This window comes from Taudactylus pleione, unplaced genomic scaffold (assembly GCF_031769625.1).
Source record: "Taudactylus pleione unplaced genomic scaffold, aTauple2 ptg000289l, whole genome shotgun sequence".
In the NCBI taxonomy this organism is placed as follows: Eukaryota; Metazoa; Chordata; class Amphibia; order Anura; family Myobatrachidae; genus Taudactylus; species Taudactylus pleione.
The window spans coordinates 3,581,378-3,598,978 of NW_028284691.1; the positions used below are offsets into that span (position 1 = coordinate 3,581,378).

General features: G+C 41.4%; 1 protein-coding gene across 1 annotated transcript in view; it reads left to right on the forward strand.

The window, feature by feature from the left end:
* Nucleotides 1–17,601, forward strand: part of CFAP92 (cilia and flagella associated protein 92 (putative)) — a 137,061-nt gene that overhangs the window by 70,804 nt on the left and 48,656 nt on the right. The window lies entirely within an intron of this gene.

Sequence of the window (17,601 nt, forward strand, 5' to 3'; positions counted from 1 at the left end):
CAACCATTATACATATCTCCAAAAATTCCCAGTCCCTGATTTAGAGGGGACTGCCCCACCAGTCATTATGTTTGTCCCGACAACAAGACGATATCTCAAAGCAAACTACTGGCGCTTCTTTAGTTTAACGCATTATGTACATACAAAGGAAACTGATACTTAATCCTTATGTTACAGTAAGGTATTGATGATCAGTATAGTCTTTCTGGTTGTTTTATTTCTCCTTTTTCATAAATTCTCAGTCCATGCAATAATGGAGAACATCATTTTGGTTCTGCGTATAATACACACACCACCTGGTGTATTTCACTCCAGAGGAAGGAATATTTCAAGTGCTTTAACCCGTCACCTTAGTATGGGGAAGGTTATACTGACACACCTAACTCACACGTTATAGTGGAAGATTAAAACATATAATGGTATATTTAGTGCAAAATGTATTTTATTATAAGGAAAATGTCAGAAACAATAAAATAACTGTACAAATACTTAGACAATATCAGGGTCATAGTCATAAGACATACTTCAAAAATAGTAGTACACTGGAAAAATTAAACCTCAATAGTAGGAAATCGCCAATGATATCATGGATCCTCAGAGAAAATAAAAGAGAAAAATATATATAAACAAATAAAACACATACAAGAAAAGAAACCACAAGACAATAGAGTAAGGAAGAAGGGGGGAGGGAAGGGAAGGAAATTAAATAGATAGAAAAAGAGAGAACAGTAACCTCAGATCAAATAATGTGATCTCGTCAGTACCTATTGTAAACAGTATAAGAAAAAGAGAAGTATAATATAGCTGTTATACAATCTATTAACCAGATGTAAGGGCGTAGGTTTTACCATAGGTGGGGTCGGGACTAGAGAGTTGTAGGGCGGGAAGAGGATAGGATATTCTTGAAGGTCACAGAGTCTTTGAAATCTAGCCAGCGGTACCAGGTATCTCTAAAGGACTCATAGTCACCATCAGCAGTGGTCAGTATAGCCCCCATTTCCATATATAAATCTAATCTAGCAAACCATTCCATAACCGTTGGAGGAGAGGAGGACCGACACTTTACCGGAATGACTGCTTTAGCAGCATTGTTCAAATGCCATAACAAAGTTTTCTTATATTTCGAGAGGAGTCTGGGCGATAAATTAAACAGCCAAAACATTGGAGCTGTATGGACCGGTTCGCCTAGAATTTTTGCAGAAAGGCGGAGGACTTCGTTCCAAAAAGGCTGAAGAACAGGACACTGCCAACAAATATGGAATGGCTTGCCTGGAGCCCCAGAGCAGCCCCAGCATATGTTTGGGACACCAATCCCCATCCTAGAGAGGGTATCTGGGCACCTATACCAATGAGAAAGCAATTTATATTGGGTCTCGGTAACGCCAACGCTAGGAGAGCAGGCATGCGCCAATCTAAAAACTTTCCCCCACTCATCTTTAGTTAGGCCAACTTCAAGCTCCTGATCCCAAACTTTAGTAAAATTACGAAGAGAGAGGCTATTGTCTGCTGACAAAAATTGTAAATCAGCGAGATAGTATGGATCGGGGGGTAGAACTAGTACATAATTGTACGAAGGGAGTATAAGGCAAACAAAGAGTCTTAGGGGGGCCGAGATATTGCAGATACTGAATATAGTGCTAATATTCCCGTGAGGGTAGATTCCATTTCTCACATACCTCAACAAAGGGCATAAAGCTACCGCCACTCATCAGCTGTCCGACCCTAAAAAGTTCCGCTGCAAACCAGGAGTGAAAAGACTTGACATCCATACCTGGGAGATATTGTTAATTGAAAAGGAATGACATAAGGGAAGAATTAGGTGAAGATATCGAGGGGGATTTGCGTAATGTTCTCCAGGAGCTTAAGGTGGGGCCTATAGTGGGGTGAGGAATATTAGGAAGGACAGGAAGCCATGGAACTATTGATAAAGGGATCTTTAACGCCTGATTCTCAATTCGCATCCATTGTTTAGAAGTGTCTGGTCTAGACCAAGCCACAATTCTATGAAGGATACATGCCAGATAGTAACCTTTGATATTTGATAGGCGTAAGCCACCTCTATCTTTATGGCAGAACATAAGTTCCAACTTCAGGCGGGGTCTACCCCTCCCCAGACAAATTCTCTAATAGAGCTTGGACTTCCTCAAACCATCTAGGAGCTAACTTAATTGGAATGGTTTGCAACAAGTAGAGAATTTTAGGGAGAGAGTTCATTTTGAGAATGCCCAACCTCCCAAACCATGAGAAGGGTCCTGATTTCCATAACCTCAAAACTGAGCGTAGTTTGTCTAAGAGGGGAGAGAAATTAGCCGCAAACAGGTGGGAAAGAACTCTAGTAAGAGTGATCCCCAGATATTTTAGCTGAGAAGAGTGCCAAGTGAAAAGGAAAGCTGATTTAAGACCTTCAATAATCCGTGGGGGAGCCGTAATATTCAAGGCAACCGACTTAGAGTAATTGACTTTAAAATTGGAAAGGTCTCCAAAAATCTTGAATTCCTCTAGTAAATTCAGTAATGAGATGACAGGATTTGTTATTGTGGCCAATAAATAGTCGGCAAAGAGAGCTTATTTGTATTCATCACTATGTAATCTAAAGCCTGATATATTCGGATTCAGCCTGATCGATCTTGCCAGAGCTTCCATACAGATAATAAAAATCATGGGGGATAAAGGAAAGTCTTGTCTAGTCCCATTGTTAATGGAGAAGGAGTCTGAAAGGGAACCATTAACTCTAATGTGGGCAGAGGGGGAATGGTAAAGAGCGAGGACACGTTGAAGACAAACGGGGCCTAGTCCCAAATATCTCAGTACTCCAGACATAAAATTCCAGTCTACCCTGTTGAATGCCTTTTCGGGATCAGTAGAGAACAGAATAGCCGGGGTATCTGTAGACGAGATATAGTGGATGAGGGCTATCATTTTGGAGGTATTGTCCTTAGCTTCACGGCTTGTAACAAACCCTACCTGGTTGCTATGAATCAAGGAAGGTAGGAGATGTTTTAATCTGTTTGCGAGGAGTGACGTCTACGTTGAGAAGGGAGATGGGACGATAGCTGGGACAGAGGGAAGGGTCTTTGCCTTCCTTGGGAATAACCGTTGTATAGGCTTCAAGGGATTGGCAGGAGAAAGGGGTCTTATTAGAAATCGAATTAAAGGCCTCCAAGAGTGGAGGAGCAAGTTTGTCCCTGAAGGCTTTGTAATAATTGATAGTGAAGCCGTCAGGTCCAGGACTTTTCCCGGAAGGGGTGGATTTAATGGCCTCCTCTAGTTCAGGTAAAGTAAAGGGTCTCTCTAAGTCCTCACTGGCAAGGTCGTCAAGCTTGGGGAACCCGATCCTAGAGAGGTAGGCCTCAATAGCTTGTTGTTTCCCAAAAGCATCAGGGATGAATAATAAGATCAGAAAGCCTCCGCAATCTTGCGAGTATCATGGGAGACCTGTCCCCTCCCTTCTTTAATAGAGGGGATAAAGGACCAAGTTTATTGAGTGCACAGAGCTCCAGCTAACATTTTTCCGGGTTTATTACCCCAGCGATAATATCGACGACGGCATTTTCTAAAAGAATATTTGACCTTTTCCAGTAAAAGCTCATTTAAAGCTGAGCGAGCCTGGACTAAGTCCACATAAACATCAGAGGAAAGGGAAGCTTTATGGGTAGTCTCAAAAACCTGTATTTTCCGTAGTGTCCTCTATCTGTCCCACCCTTTGTTTCTTTAAATAGGAACCCACTTGGATGCATTTTCCTCTTATGACATATTTATGTGCTTCCCATATAGTGAGGCTAGATACATTTGAAGTGGTATTACTTTCTAGATAAACGTCAATCGCCTTTTCCACTTGAGATGTATGGTAAGGGTCAGACAGAAGGGACTCAGAAAATCCGAGGGAGAGCTCTACACTAACTGGGGCATGATCAGACCATGTTGTCACTCCTATGGAAGTAGCCTGTACCAGATGGAGAAATCTATGGCCAACCAGTATATAGTCTGTCCTGGAATAGGACTGGTGGGAACTAGAATAATATGAGTAATCTCTTTCGGAGGGATGAGATGTGCGCCAAACGTCGGACAGCTGATGAGTATAACGCAAGCGTCTTACCTTCCTCGAAGTTCAGCGAGGGACCATTGAAGAGCCAAACGAAGTGTCCAGGAGGTGTTCGAAGCTCAGTTGAGGTCCCCACCTACTATCAGAATCCCCTGTTGAAGCATATCGATCTTATCTAGCTCCCTCTCAAAAAAAGTTGGTTGACCCTGGTTTGGGTCACAAACGTGAAAAATTTGTTAAAAATAGAGCATTTGACAAGCAGACATCTCCCCTCCTCCAAAATATGTACTTCAGGGTTTGTGACCGGCAGATGTTTAGCGAATAAGATAGTAACTCCCTTAGATTTCGATTGGGCATAATTACTATAATATGCAATGGGATAAAATCAATTGCTAAGCTGAAGAAGAAACATGTAATGCTCTGAAATCACAAAAACCATCTAAAGCACCTGGCCCTGATGGATTCCCAATATCCTATTACAAAACGTTCCAAGCTTCTTTAATTCCACATCTCACTGAAATGTTTAACCAAATTTTAAATGGTGAAACTTTTCATCCCTCTACCACTAGAGCTACCATAACGGTCATTCCCAAACCGGGTAAGGATCCACTCCTCACTTCTAATTACCGACCCATTTCACTACTTAACGCGGATTTAAAAATCTTCGCTAAGATCCTGGCAAACAGGCTTAACCCCCTTCTACCCAACCTTATCCATCCGGATCAGGTAGGCTTTGTCCCGTCCAGGCAAGCACTTGATAATACTAGGCGAACAGTGGACATTATCCACTATATAAATAATCATCAACTTCCTTCTCTTGTGCTTGCTCTGGATGCGGAGAAAGCCTTTGATAGGGTTTCCTGGTCATTTATGATGCAAACGCTTACTTCTTTTGGCCTCGGAGGTAAATTTTTACAAGCTATTAAATCCCTTTACTTTAATCCAACTGCATCTGTTCTGGCTGGGGGGATACTTTCAGATCCTTTTTCTATAACTAATGGTACCCGACAGGGCTGCCTGTTATCGCCCCTTATATTTGCATTGATTATCGAACCGCTAGCTAGGAGAATACGGGCTAACCCTGACATATCTGGTGTAACTATTGGAAACTCTCAATACACTCTCTCTTTATTTGCTGATGATATTCTTCTTACTTTAACCAAACCACTTACCTCTCTACCAAATTTATTTCATGAATTGTCCCTATATGGAGACCTGTCGGGCTACAAAGTCAATCAAACTAAATCTGAAGCTCTTCCCATTCATATCCCGGGTGATCTGAAACGGCTATTGCAATTGAATTTTAATTTCCATTGGAGAACAGACTCTTTGTGATATCTTGGGGTTAATATTACTAAAACATATGATCCCCTATATAAAGCGAATTATCCTCCTTTGTTTAAAACAATCGAACAGGATCTCCTGCAGTGGAAAACTTATTTTATCTCATGGATTGGGCGTATCAATGCAATAAAGATGAATGTTTTACCAAAATTGCTTTATCTGTTTCAGACTCTACCTGTGGCAATTCCAACCCAAGTCCTCAACCAACTTCAATCTTTATACTGTAAATTTATTTGGAACCATAAGAGACCTCGTATACGTTGAGATATCTTAGCTAGAAGATCATCAGACGGAGGCCTAGGTTTGCCTCTCTTATTATGCTACTATAAAGCTTCTCATTTGAGTCAGATGGTGGCCTGGCATGCTCCTAGTTTTACTAAACGCTGGGTTGACATCGAGAATGATTTAGTGGGTTATGATTCAATCTCACATTTGCCTTGGTTACCTTTCAAATACAGACCGCGCACTGCCCTCTCCATACCGACGGTAGCTCTGACACTCTTCATATGGGATAATCTTAATAAGAAACTCTCTCCACCTATCCGTCTCCTCAAACCCCCATATGGAACAACCCTTACTTCCCACCAGGCCTCTCACCTACCATGGTATCTACCTGGACCAGGGCGGGTATTACCCGCCTTCGTCATATTATAGGACAACTCGCCCCTCAAACGTTTAATGATATTCAGGAAAAACACGACATTCCCAACTCGTTACATTACCAATATTTGCAAATTCGCCACTTCATCACCTCTTTATTTTGCACTACCTCACCCCGAAATACCTCTCCTATAGAAAGATACTGCATTCACCGATCTACTGACAAGGGTACTATATCTTTTCTCTACCATTCTATATTGGCACCGGAATCCCCCTTAACCTCGACACACGAGCTAGCATGGGAGACAGATCTGGGACACCCATTGGGCGATGACACCTGGGAGACAATACATCTTACTATTTCTAAATGTTCCATCAGTGTAGCAATCAAAGAAAATTCATATAAAGTTCTCACAAGATGGTATTTAGTCTCAGAACGCCTCCATCATATGTATCCCAACACTTCTAACCTGTGCTGGAGACAGTGTGGTCATGTCGGTACATTTTTTCACATTTGGTGGTCGTGCCCAAAGATAGTCCCATTCTGGAATATGGTTTGCTCCCTCATGTCATCTGCTGTCACCCTACCTTTCTCTCTTTCCCCCGCTAACATTTTACTTACTTTGTGTCCCAATGGATCAGGTTTCCAAAAACGCTAATAAATTAATTCTCCACATCTCCTGTGCAACTAGCACGCAACTGGAAAAAAATTAAAAAAAAAATTTTTTCATGTTACCCCGACTCGCTTACACACTCCCACCCTCCTTTTTTTAAACATTTTTTTATATACTTTCCCTTCGTCCCAAATATTCTCTACCTGAACTTTTATTTTCTTACCACATTCCACCAATGTTGTTCTAACTACTTAAGATAACGTTCTCCTCAATTTTAAATTAGTTGAATAACTCTTTCTAGTATAACATCACCGGTGTATTTTTTTTCTATATGTTATATATATTGTTTTCGAAGAATATATTTACTGTGACACCAAATTATACTGTTGTTTACTTTTAATTCTAATAAACGATAAAAAAAAAAAAATCAATTACTAAGCTTTGGGGCAGAAGGGGAATGATGAAAGTGAGTTTTTTGTACAAGGACGATATCCATCTGCATGTAAAGAGCGGAGGGCCTGGGCTCTCTTTTCAGGGATGCTCAGCCCTCTGGCATTAATAGAGATTATACGGAGAGAAGTAGCCATAGATAGAAAGGAGGAAGAAAGCTACATGGTACTGTAAGAGGAAACGAGAAATGTAAGATGTAAGAAAAATTAGCGGTAAGGGGCACACGGGTAGAATGACCCCGCCATACTGTAAAAATGAACAATATAATAGAAAACACAGAATATTATCAATATAAATTGAATAAACAGAATTATATTCATACAACTCCTCAAAAGAAATGAAACAATTTAAATAGCTACTGTATATAGGCAGGCAAAAAGATTTAAAATTTTAGCAAATTTTATACAAGAAAATATAATAGAGCGACTTGTCTTTTCCAATTTATCTGAATATAAATTAACCTTGAAGAATTAGACATAACAAGTCTCTGGGTAATGGTAAATATAACGAGGGAGGCCAAAAAGGCCCAATTCCACTTATTTCTGTAATCAATCAGAGGCAACAGTAAATATTGATTACAGGGTCAACCGAGGAAAACTTCAGAAAAAACTGGACATATATCAAGTGGGAGCAGGCGTTAATGGAGAGTCAGCACCTCTAGACTTCTTTTTATGGTGCTGTACTTACCGCCATTGGTCTCTCTTCGGATGGCCGGTAGGAACTTATAGAGGGAATGAAAAGGCCTGCCAGTCGGGAATTGTAATAAGTTCCAAGCAGAGTGTAGAACAGAAATCAGGTAAGTCTGCAGGAGATTGGAGCACCAGATGTTTACCAGTGGGTGACCTGAAGAGAGAACGGGAACCCCCATCTATATTTGAGTTCGTGTTTACGCAGGGAATCTGTTAATGGTTTCAACAACCTTCGCTGTTGGAGAGTCCGCCAAGAGAGGTCCTGGAAGATCTGCAGACGAGTACCGTTGAAGTCCACGCCCTCAAGATTGTGGACTTTTCGGAGAAGCCCCTCTTTTTGCGAGAAGTAGTGGACCCGACAAATAACGTCTCTCGGTCGATCAGTTGCAAGACCCTTTGGCCGAAGAGCTCTGTGGGCGCGATCGAATTCAATAGGGTCATTAGGGTCAAGTTGTAGGATTTCTCCAAAGATTTTATTGAGGGTATCGATCAGACCAGATAGAGGAACATCTTCAGGGAGCCCCCAAACACAAATATTGTTCCTGCGTCTTCTGTTGTCCAGGTCGTCCAATCTGTTTTGCATTGCCCTCATATCCGAGGATTGTTAAGAGAGTAACTCATGAAGATGGGATAACTTGTCATCAACAGACTCTTTCTCTTCTTCAAGGGTGACAATGTGAGAACCAACATCAGCTTGTACCAGAGAAATCTGCGTCTGCATATAGTCCTGTATTCGCGACTCCAGAGCTCACATGTCTTGTTTGGAGGGGAGACATGGGTCAGACCTTCTGTAATTTCCCCTCGCAATTGAGACAGTTGAGTATGGAGATCTCCGGACGAGGGAGAGACGGCCATGGTGGGAGAGGTGATCAGTGCAGGTTCCGTCACAGGGGGGTCTGTAATATGTGAGATGGATAACTATGAACGCAGGTTTGGCTGAGAAGAACTCCGGTGTCTGGGGATCCTTTTTCTGCGTATCTCTCTTTGTCCTGCCCATCAGGAATAGACTTGAGGAATCGTATGATCGGGTCGTGTGTTAGATAGAGGAATGGCGGAGGTCACATTCCCCTGTTGGTGAAACTACACAGCAAGCATGGGATGGTCTCAGAGAGCCGCAAACTTCACATTATAATCCACCTCTAAGGGGGGCAGACTCCACTGCTAACCTTTAATTGTTAAGGTAGAGAAAGGGAAAACCAATGCAACAGGCAGAAGCAGAATATATATGAGATACAATTTCTTCCAGCAATTGTGTAGTTACAAAGATAAGCCACAGGAGGGAGCTAAACCCACACAAAAAAGGGGGTCTTTATATCTTATGACGTAGGTACAGAAAATTGTAATTTACAGATACAGCGGACCCCAATCACCACACAATGGTACAGGTGGTACACCTCAGAGTAAGGGAATAAGCAGTGTGATACCTCCCAGAGTGTGCAGGCTGCAGCTAGGTGAGAGGGAGACGGAGCAGAGGGAAGCTGTAGCCCTCCGGTCAGATGAGCAGGGATCAAAGGAGGCACCACCGGGATCACGCTCACCACAGCCAGGTCAAGAGTCAGCAGAGCAGCCGTTGTCTGCAACACAAGGTGCAGGGCGGGCGTCGTCAAGGCATGGTCGCGGGGCGAGGAGCTTCCAGCAGAGGAGAGCGCACAACCACGGCCGGGGTCAGGAGTGGGTAAATCCTTTGAGTAGACTGAGGCAGAGGGAGGCTCAGCAGACGTCCGGCGAGGCAGGAGGACCGGGCACTGTGACACTGAAGTGCCGCGGCAGGTATGTCCGGAAATATAGTCCCTGGCTTCAAGGGGGAGGGCAGGGTGCAACCCACAAAGGCATAATGACGTCTTCCGATTCCATGGACCGTGCCCCCCTGGTGGGGAGGGTACGCAGGGATGACAGGTCGGCTATAGGGAGAGCAGAAGAGGGCAATATAAGGGTGGCCAGGCCGGAGCTCCCCAGACGCACGTCTTCCTCCACTGCTTGCTAGGCCACGCCCCCATAATGGTATCTTTAAATCCAGAACCAATATGCCACCCGTAGATATGTATTTATATAATCTCTTTTTTGTACGATTCCTCACAGAACAAATAATGAAAAGATACACATCATGGTTTCTTTATATTTCAGCAGGTGACCACTGTATATAGCTCATACTCTCCACCACACTCAAGGATATAGATAGTATGTGCGTACCCTTACTCACAATGGAAATAGATCTGATGTACACATAAAGGTATCTTTATCTGTGAACATCACGGTCCATTTCTTCTTTTATACAGTATATTCGGACGGATGGAAAAAAAAGGTGTATCATAGACCTCATTCAAAAGGTATAAAAATACAATTTAATCGCTAAAACAATTAAATTAATCCAAAACTCCAAAGGCACATAAAACAGACATCAAACTTAAAAAAAATTCCAGAGTAGATGGTAAAAAGTGTAACAGGTTCTGGTAACGGTTAAAAGTCCGGACCCCCGTGGTTCCAGGTCGCTGCACTCCGCTCTGGTTATAACGTAACACCAGCCTTTACTCCATTAACCACCGATGCGTTTCAATCCCATATTTTTCAAGGTGTAATGGGGTCTCCTCGGTTTGCTCTATTTATATCACTTCTGGCCAATACGTTTGCTCCGGTCTGAAACGGCCACTACCAAACGTCATTTGTTGTTCTGCCTTTTTACCATCGTCCAGGCAACGAGAGCGGAAATGACGTGGAGGTGGTTCCTGTTAGTATCGTAGTCTAGGCAACAACTCAGTTTTCTAGTACATGTAATGTCCGTTCTTAGTTATTAAGGTATTGGGTGCCATATTTTGTGTCATGAAGTGTCCCATATATAGAAATCCATTATTTTATGCATAAATTCTATAAAATAATCAGACATAAACACAATTAATAGACATATCCTGTACATTACAATAGAAATAAGAATAAAAACAAGCCTTTCATAAATATGAACAAATAGAGACTACATAAACCATTTTACTGCAAAGTCGCTATTTAGCCCTTTAGGTAATAATGTTTGAAAGGAATGAAAAAATGGCAGTTCCGTTCTTGCTAAATCCCTGGCTGTATCTATAACTCTCATATCTTACTCTTAATTTGTTTCAAGCAAAAAAGTTGGTAATGTGGTATGGAGAGCAATTATGTGCTTTTTTAAAATGGGATTATAATGCATGTATCTCAACCCCATTCCTTATATTGCGCACGTGTTCTGCAATATGAATTTTTAACATTTGGGAAGTCCGACCAATATAAAATTTGTTGCACATGCATTGTATCCCATAAATAATATTTTTAGAGTCACATGTAATAAAATCTTTTATGGTATGTTTATGTCCATTAATCATTACTTAATTTATTTTTCCTTTCTGGGAACCTTCTCCTTTGGTTCTTTTACATCCTATGCACATACCGCATCTGTAGAAACCCAGAGACTTGACTGTTTCACAGGTGTTTCCACATGTGCACTCCTCGATACATGATTTTTTAAAATCTGAGCCTTTCTGTATATATTTACTGGTTTTACAGGTAATACATTCCCAATAACAGGCTCTTTCTTTAAAATTGACCAGTGTTTAGGTAGAGAATATAGACAAATAGAGCATATTCTATTAAAATCTGTGACAAAAGCCCATTGAAATTTTTGATTATCCTTTTTCAGTTTGTTCTTTTTGTCAAGGAGTTCGAGTTGATCACCTTGTAAGGCTTTGTCAAATCCCTATTCTATCTCTGTCTACTAATACCCACATTCTCTAAATCTTTGTTTCATTTCCACTGCTTGTGATTTATATACTTCTGTATTGGAGCAGTTTCTGTGTAGCCTCTTAAATTGGCCGCAAGGGATACTATTAAGCCAGTTTGAGTGATGACAACTTGTTGCATCAATATAGGAAAGAGAATCCGTGGGAATAGTAAAGTTCTTTGTAAGTTTATCTCTTTCAACATAGATAGTAACATCTAAAAAATTCATATGGTTCTCTTCGATATTAAAAGTCAAAGTCAAATTCCTATTATTATTATTTAAAAAAGAACAAAAATCATTAAGGTTGGCACGGCTTCCTCTCCAGATAAACAGAATATCGTCTATATATCTAATCCATATGACCAGGTTCACCCCAAATGGGTTGTTGTTCCAGACCACATCATCTTCCCATTTCCCCATAAATATATTTGCATAACTTGCGGCAAACCTGGTCCCCAGCGCCGTGCCAACCTTCTGAAGATAAAATGTATCTTTAGATATACAATAGTTATTCGTTCAAATTAAAGTAATTCCTTTAATTAAAAATTATTGTAAAGTGAGGTCCAGATCCAATGTATGTAATTTATTTTTATTGCATCAATTCCTTGATTGTGTTCGATCACTGTATATAACGAGCTCACATCAGAACTTATTGAAAGAAAGTCACTCTCCCATTTCATATTTCCTAGGTGTCTAATTAGGTCACTTGTAGCTTTTAAATGTGAACAACTACTGACTATCAGAGGTTGGAGGAAATAATCGATATAAGCCGATGCATTCACTGTTATGGCTTCAACTCCCAATACTATCGGTCTCCCTGGAGGATTAGCTAAATCTTTATGCACCTTTGATAGGACATATAGCACTGGAACCACTCGATTTTCTCTTACAATAAATTTTGACTCAAATGGTTTTAATACACCATTCTGTGTGTATATATCAATGAGAGATTTCAATTCTATCAATATATTTGCTGTAGGGTTGCATCTCAATTTCCTATATGTCTGTCTCTCACTGAGTTGTCTGAGTACTTCTGTTTCTTAATTCACCTTGTCCATCAATACTACCACACCACCCTTAGTGGCTAATTTAATTATAATGTCATTATTGGACTTTAAGAGCCTGTCTTTCCTTAAATGTGAGGTTAAATTTAGCTTTTTTTGGAACTAATTTGTTAATATCGTCCATTACTTGTGCGCTAAAAGTCTACTTCCTTTCATATGCGTTGGGTAGAAGATTGATTTGGGTCTGAACGGAGTGGCAGATACCTCTTCTGTCAACCCTTCTTCCATCCCTTCTCAAGTTAAGAAACATTTCTTAAGCTGCATACACACACGATTTTTTGAACGATTATCGTTAAACGATATCGTTTAACTATAATCGTTTGAAAAAATCGTTTACTTTCTGAGTCAAACGAATGATTATCGTTCATGCGCGTTCACGTTTGTAGTTTGTAGTTCAGTCAGATTTGTCAACTGAACGATTTTCATTAAGGGAATATGCAAAAATTGTTTGTAGTTCAAAAAAATTGTTCATTACACTTTGAAAAATCTGACAGATAATCTGACTGAAAATCGTTCATGAAATTGTTGGTAACAAAATCGTTGTGTGTGTATGCAGCTTTAGCTGTAAGCTTTCGAATAAACTTTTGTAAGTTTTAGAATCTTTTGAAGTTATCATAATATGAATTGGGGGCAACTTTTAAACCCTTTTGAAGCAGAGCTACTGTACCTCATTTTCTTTTAAAACATGAGAACTTAAATTCAAGATTTTTAGTTTTCCTTCTGTATTAGATTGAGCCGCTTTTGGGTAAAGGTTTTGTTTATTTAATATTTTCTTTTTACTTTTAGACTTTTTTTAGGTTTTTCCCCCACTTTTGTCTCTATACTGGATAGGTCTCATCTTAAATGGTTTGATAGTCTCCCTGATCCTAAAAAAAAGTGTCAGTCTCTAAGGCTTCAAATCTGTTTTTATAGAAGAAAGGTTCCCTCTTTAATTTTTTTCCTGAAACCTCCAATTGTTATAGCTTCTCTGACTAGGCTTGTTATATCCCCAGTCTCGATTAGCATTGGGGTAGGGATATCTTTCTTCCATTTCAAACTTATTCCTCCAAGTTTTTTCTCACATCCTTTTTCCAGTATTTTCTATTACCATTGGGGGTTTTGAAACTGTATCCCGGGTCATACTAGATTGTCTTATGTGCCAGGCTATAGATTTTTGTCATAATGGAGTTCCCTGACTAGTAAACCTGGGAGTGAATCTCTGTCTTTTTATGTTCTTTCCTGGTTTAGGGTTTTTTATTTGAAATTCTCCTGGTATTGGTCTATCATCCTCTTCTCTTGTTCACATTGTTTGACTATCATTTTTATCCCTATGTTTGTCCTGACTTGCCGGGTGTTGGGTAGTATGTTCCCCTTCATTGTGATGAGTGGATGCTGCGCGTACCTGTAACTGGAGGGGAGGGAAGTTCGGTTCGGCCATGCGATTCGGAAGTGCTGGGCATGTCCCTTTGTTATGTGCCAACCACCAATGTGGCGTGACCTTGCTTATGTTTGCAGAATTCTAAATTTGTCCTGATTACCTCCGGAGCAAGTATGGCTGAGAGCAAGGTTCAACTGGACCTGATATTTTAACTTTAACTTAGCAAGATACAGCAGCAGCTAAGTGGATATCAGAAAGCTGTGACCCAAAACACAGGACTATAATCTTGTTTAAGATGGTTTGATCCTGAGGTTGAAATAGAGACTACATTATGCACTTATTAAGTGGTCACGTTATGTTATTTTTTTTATATAATCTTTGTTTATTGATCAGGAAATATACTGGTTAAGGATTAAGATATGTATTACTGTATATTTTGCTCTTTCTTTAAATTTGGGCAAGTAAAACCAGGTAGAAATTGATATCATGTTGAGATCTAATGCAGAAACTGTCACATTCTGCTTTACCTTGTAAAATTAATTCTATTGAACCACCCTTGGATAGATGGTGGTATTCTTGGTTTCCACTGCACTGGGATGACTGACTTTCCTGCATTGTTTGAATGGTTTATACCTAGAGATTGGTATATTTGTAAAATTTAGAATCTAGGTGTCAGCTGGATCTCCTTTGCCTATTATTTATTTAGATATTTCAATTACAGTAGTTCTTTCCAAAATGTGGAGAGCTTGCACAGTCCCGATATTTAAATGATTTCTTGGTGCTGGTTGACAATGCCAGCATATGTTTGAGACCTGGAGAAATTATGCTTATGACACCTATAATTATATTGTATATCAACTGTTCCCACACTTTATCAGCATGTGTGTATGTGGATTTTGATCACTGGAATTTATCAATTGTTTCTCCAAAAACTCACTACCAGGCATCCATGAACGTAGGGAGGAGAGAATGTAATTTAAAAATAGTTGAAACAGGATTTTAGGCTCTTGTTGAGTCGTTCAAAACAAATCAGAGGGTCAACTCTCTTCATAAATAATTGCTTTTATTTACTTTTCCGAGGTAGTGTCTTATATTTGTATATATGCACATGTCATGGTTAGAAGAGAGATCCTCCTTTACTGCCTGAAATGGACAGATGCCTGCAGAGTCAAGAACTCTGAATCAGGGTCTTCAAGGTCTCTTTAAACCATATAAAGGTCTCTTTAAACCATATAATCACGTATTATCACTCAAAGATAACAGCCAGAATATAGCACATATGAATGTGTCCTCGTACATTTAGCCTCAATACACCACGCATGGCGACTTGCCCGATGTGAGTGAGCCGCTAGGTCCTGTGCAACTCTGCTAGCGTTGGGCATCTTTTTTATGCTGAAAATGCATCTAAGTTGCAATGTGATGTGACTAGGACACACCAGGAAGCTGAGAGCGGCTTTTTGACGTGACTGCAGCAAAAATGTGTAAGTGCATTATCTTCAATTTATTTAAAATATATCTCTCTACGTTCATGTGAGTGTACCTTATTTAACCCTTTCATTCACTTCAGGTTAACAATACACTGAAGTGCCGAAGTAATGGGATAGATGCCTAGTATTGTGTAGGACCCCCTTTTGCCCAGCAAAGTGCAGCAACTCGACATGGCATCGATTCCACAAGTGGAAGGAAAACCTCTGGAGAGATATTGAGCCATGTCGTCTGGATAGCTTTCCACAACTTCCTGATATTTGTAGGTGTAGGATCTTGGGTGCGAATGGACCTCTCCACCACGTCCCATAAATGTTCAATTGAGGTCATGTCGGGCAAACGTGGTGGCCACACCATTAGTCAGAACTCTCCAGAATGCTCTTTGAACCAATTCTGGACAACTTTGGACTGATGACATAGGGCCAGGCAGAGCGCAAGCCCCGGTGCGAGTGAGAACTTCACTTGCTGGAGGCTCACAGCAAAACGGGGCGGCTGTCAGTGTTGATCGACAGCTCGCCCCGTTTTGTAGGCGGGTCGGGGGGGGGGGGTGGTTTGTCCAAACGAAGGCATTCCCGAAGGAACGCCTGCCATTTCGGGCTGCCCTACTGACATCACACGTGATGTCAGTAGTGAACTTCCTGCTCTATTAGAGCAGGAAGTTCACTGGGGCTTGCGGTGGACGAGACCCTACCACAAGGGTCTCGTCGCAAGCCCGATGCTCGCGCCCATCGCCAGGCTGTCCGCTAAAGCTGCGGGTGGTCACCCACAGCTTAGCTAGTGGCCTGGAGGCCGGTGGAAAAAAAAAACTGCCCGCCCTGATTCAGAGCAAGCGCTCGCAAATAGCGAGCTCCTTTGAATCAGCGCCATAGTGCATAATCCTGCTGGAATATTCCATCGTTGTGGAGGTACATAAAGTCCATGAAGTGCTGCGAATGGTCATCAAGCAAGGCAGTGTAGCAGTAACCGGTCAATCACGTGTTCAGGCGGACCAGCGGACCCAACTCATGCCACGTGAACACACTCCACACAATTATGGAAACACCACCAGCCTGTACGGTGCCTTGTTGACAACTGGGGTCCATGGCCTCATGGGCTCTGCGCCACACCCGAACCCTACCATCAGCCATAAACAACTGAAACCATGCCACATGTTGCCAGTACTCCAAAGTCCAATTAGTGACGTCACAGGTGAGGCGCTGCGTCCGGTGTTGTAGTGTTACCAGGGGCACTCTGGTGGATCATCTGCTCCCATATCCCATGGAAGTTAAAGAACGCTGCACTGACCTGCTGAATATGTGTCTGGTAGCTCTTACTTTGAATGTGGAGGTGATTTGAGCCAGTGTCGCTTGTCTGTTACCATGGACAATTCTGTCTAGACGTCACTGGTCACAATCATTAAGCACCCATGTTCGGCCACTGTGTTATCTACAATGGGTGGTAATGCCTTCCACAAGGTATTGCCAGTACACAGTAGATCGAGGAATATTGAATGTCCGCACAACTTCAGTAATGGATGTCCCATCCGTTGGGCACCCACTATCATGCCCCATTCAAACTCTGATAATTGACGTCGCCTTGCCATGAGCAGCCTAGCCGGAGTTCAAACTTACTCATGAGATGTCAGATTACAACTGATACAGGTCTGGGCATTTCCAAGACGTCACAGTACGGTGACGCCACCTACCATTACCTTTTCATACTGCTATCACATGACTTTTGGCACTTCAGTGTACTTCACTATTGGTTATTTCCCTCTGTTTCATATGGTGAGTGGAAAGTGTGTTTGGGAACACAAATCCACATGACAACACACAGGGGTCTATTTACTAAGCAGTGTTAGGAGACAGAGTGAAAAGTGATAAGGTGCCGGCCAATCAGCTCCCAACTGTCATTTTTCAAACACAGCCTGTGAGATGACAGTTGGGAGCTGATTGGCTGGTACCTTATCACTTTTCACTCTGTCTCCTAACACTGCTTAGTAAATAGACCCCACAGATTGATACAGGACTGAAAGAAACCTTTGAGGGCGTGTTGACGCCAGTTTAGATTTGAGTGCATTATCACCTGGCCATTCACATCTCATGTTCTGCCAGTATTACACTATGGGCCTGATCCAGAGATGGATGCAGTATCTACAGCCACTGCATCTTTGTAGGTATTATTGCCGAACTGTCCTGGGATTGAAAGAACGACCTCCTATCCTGTCTGTGGATG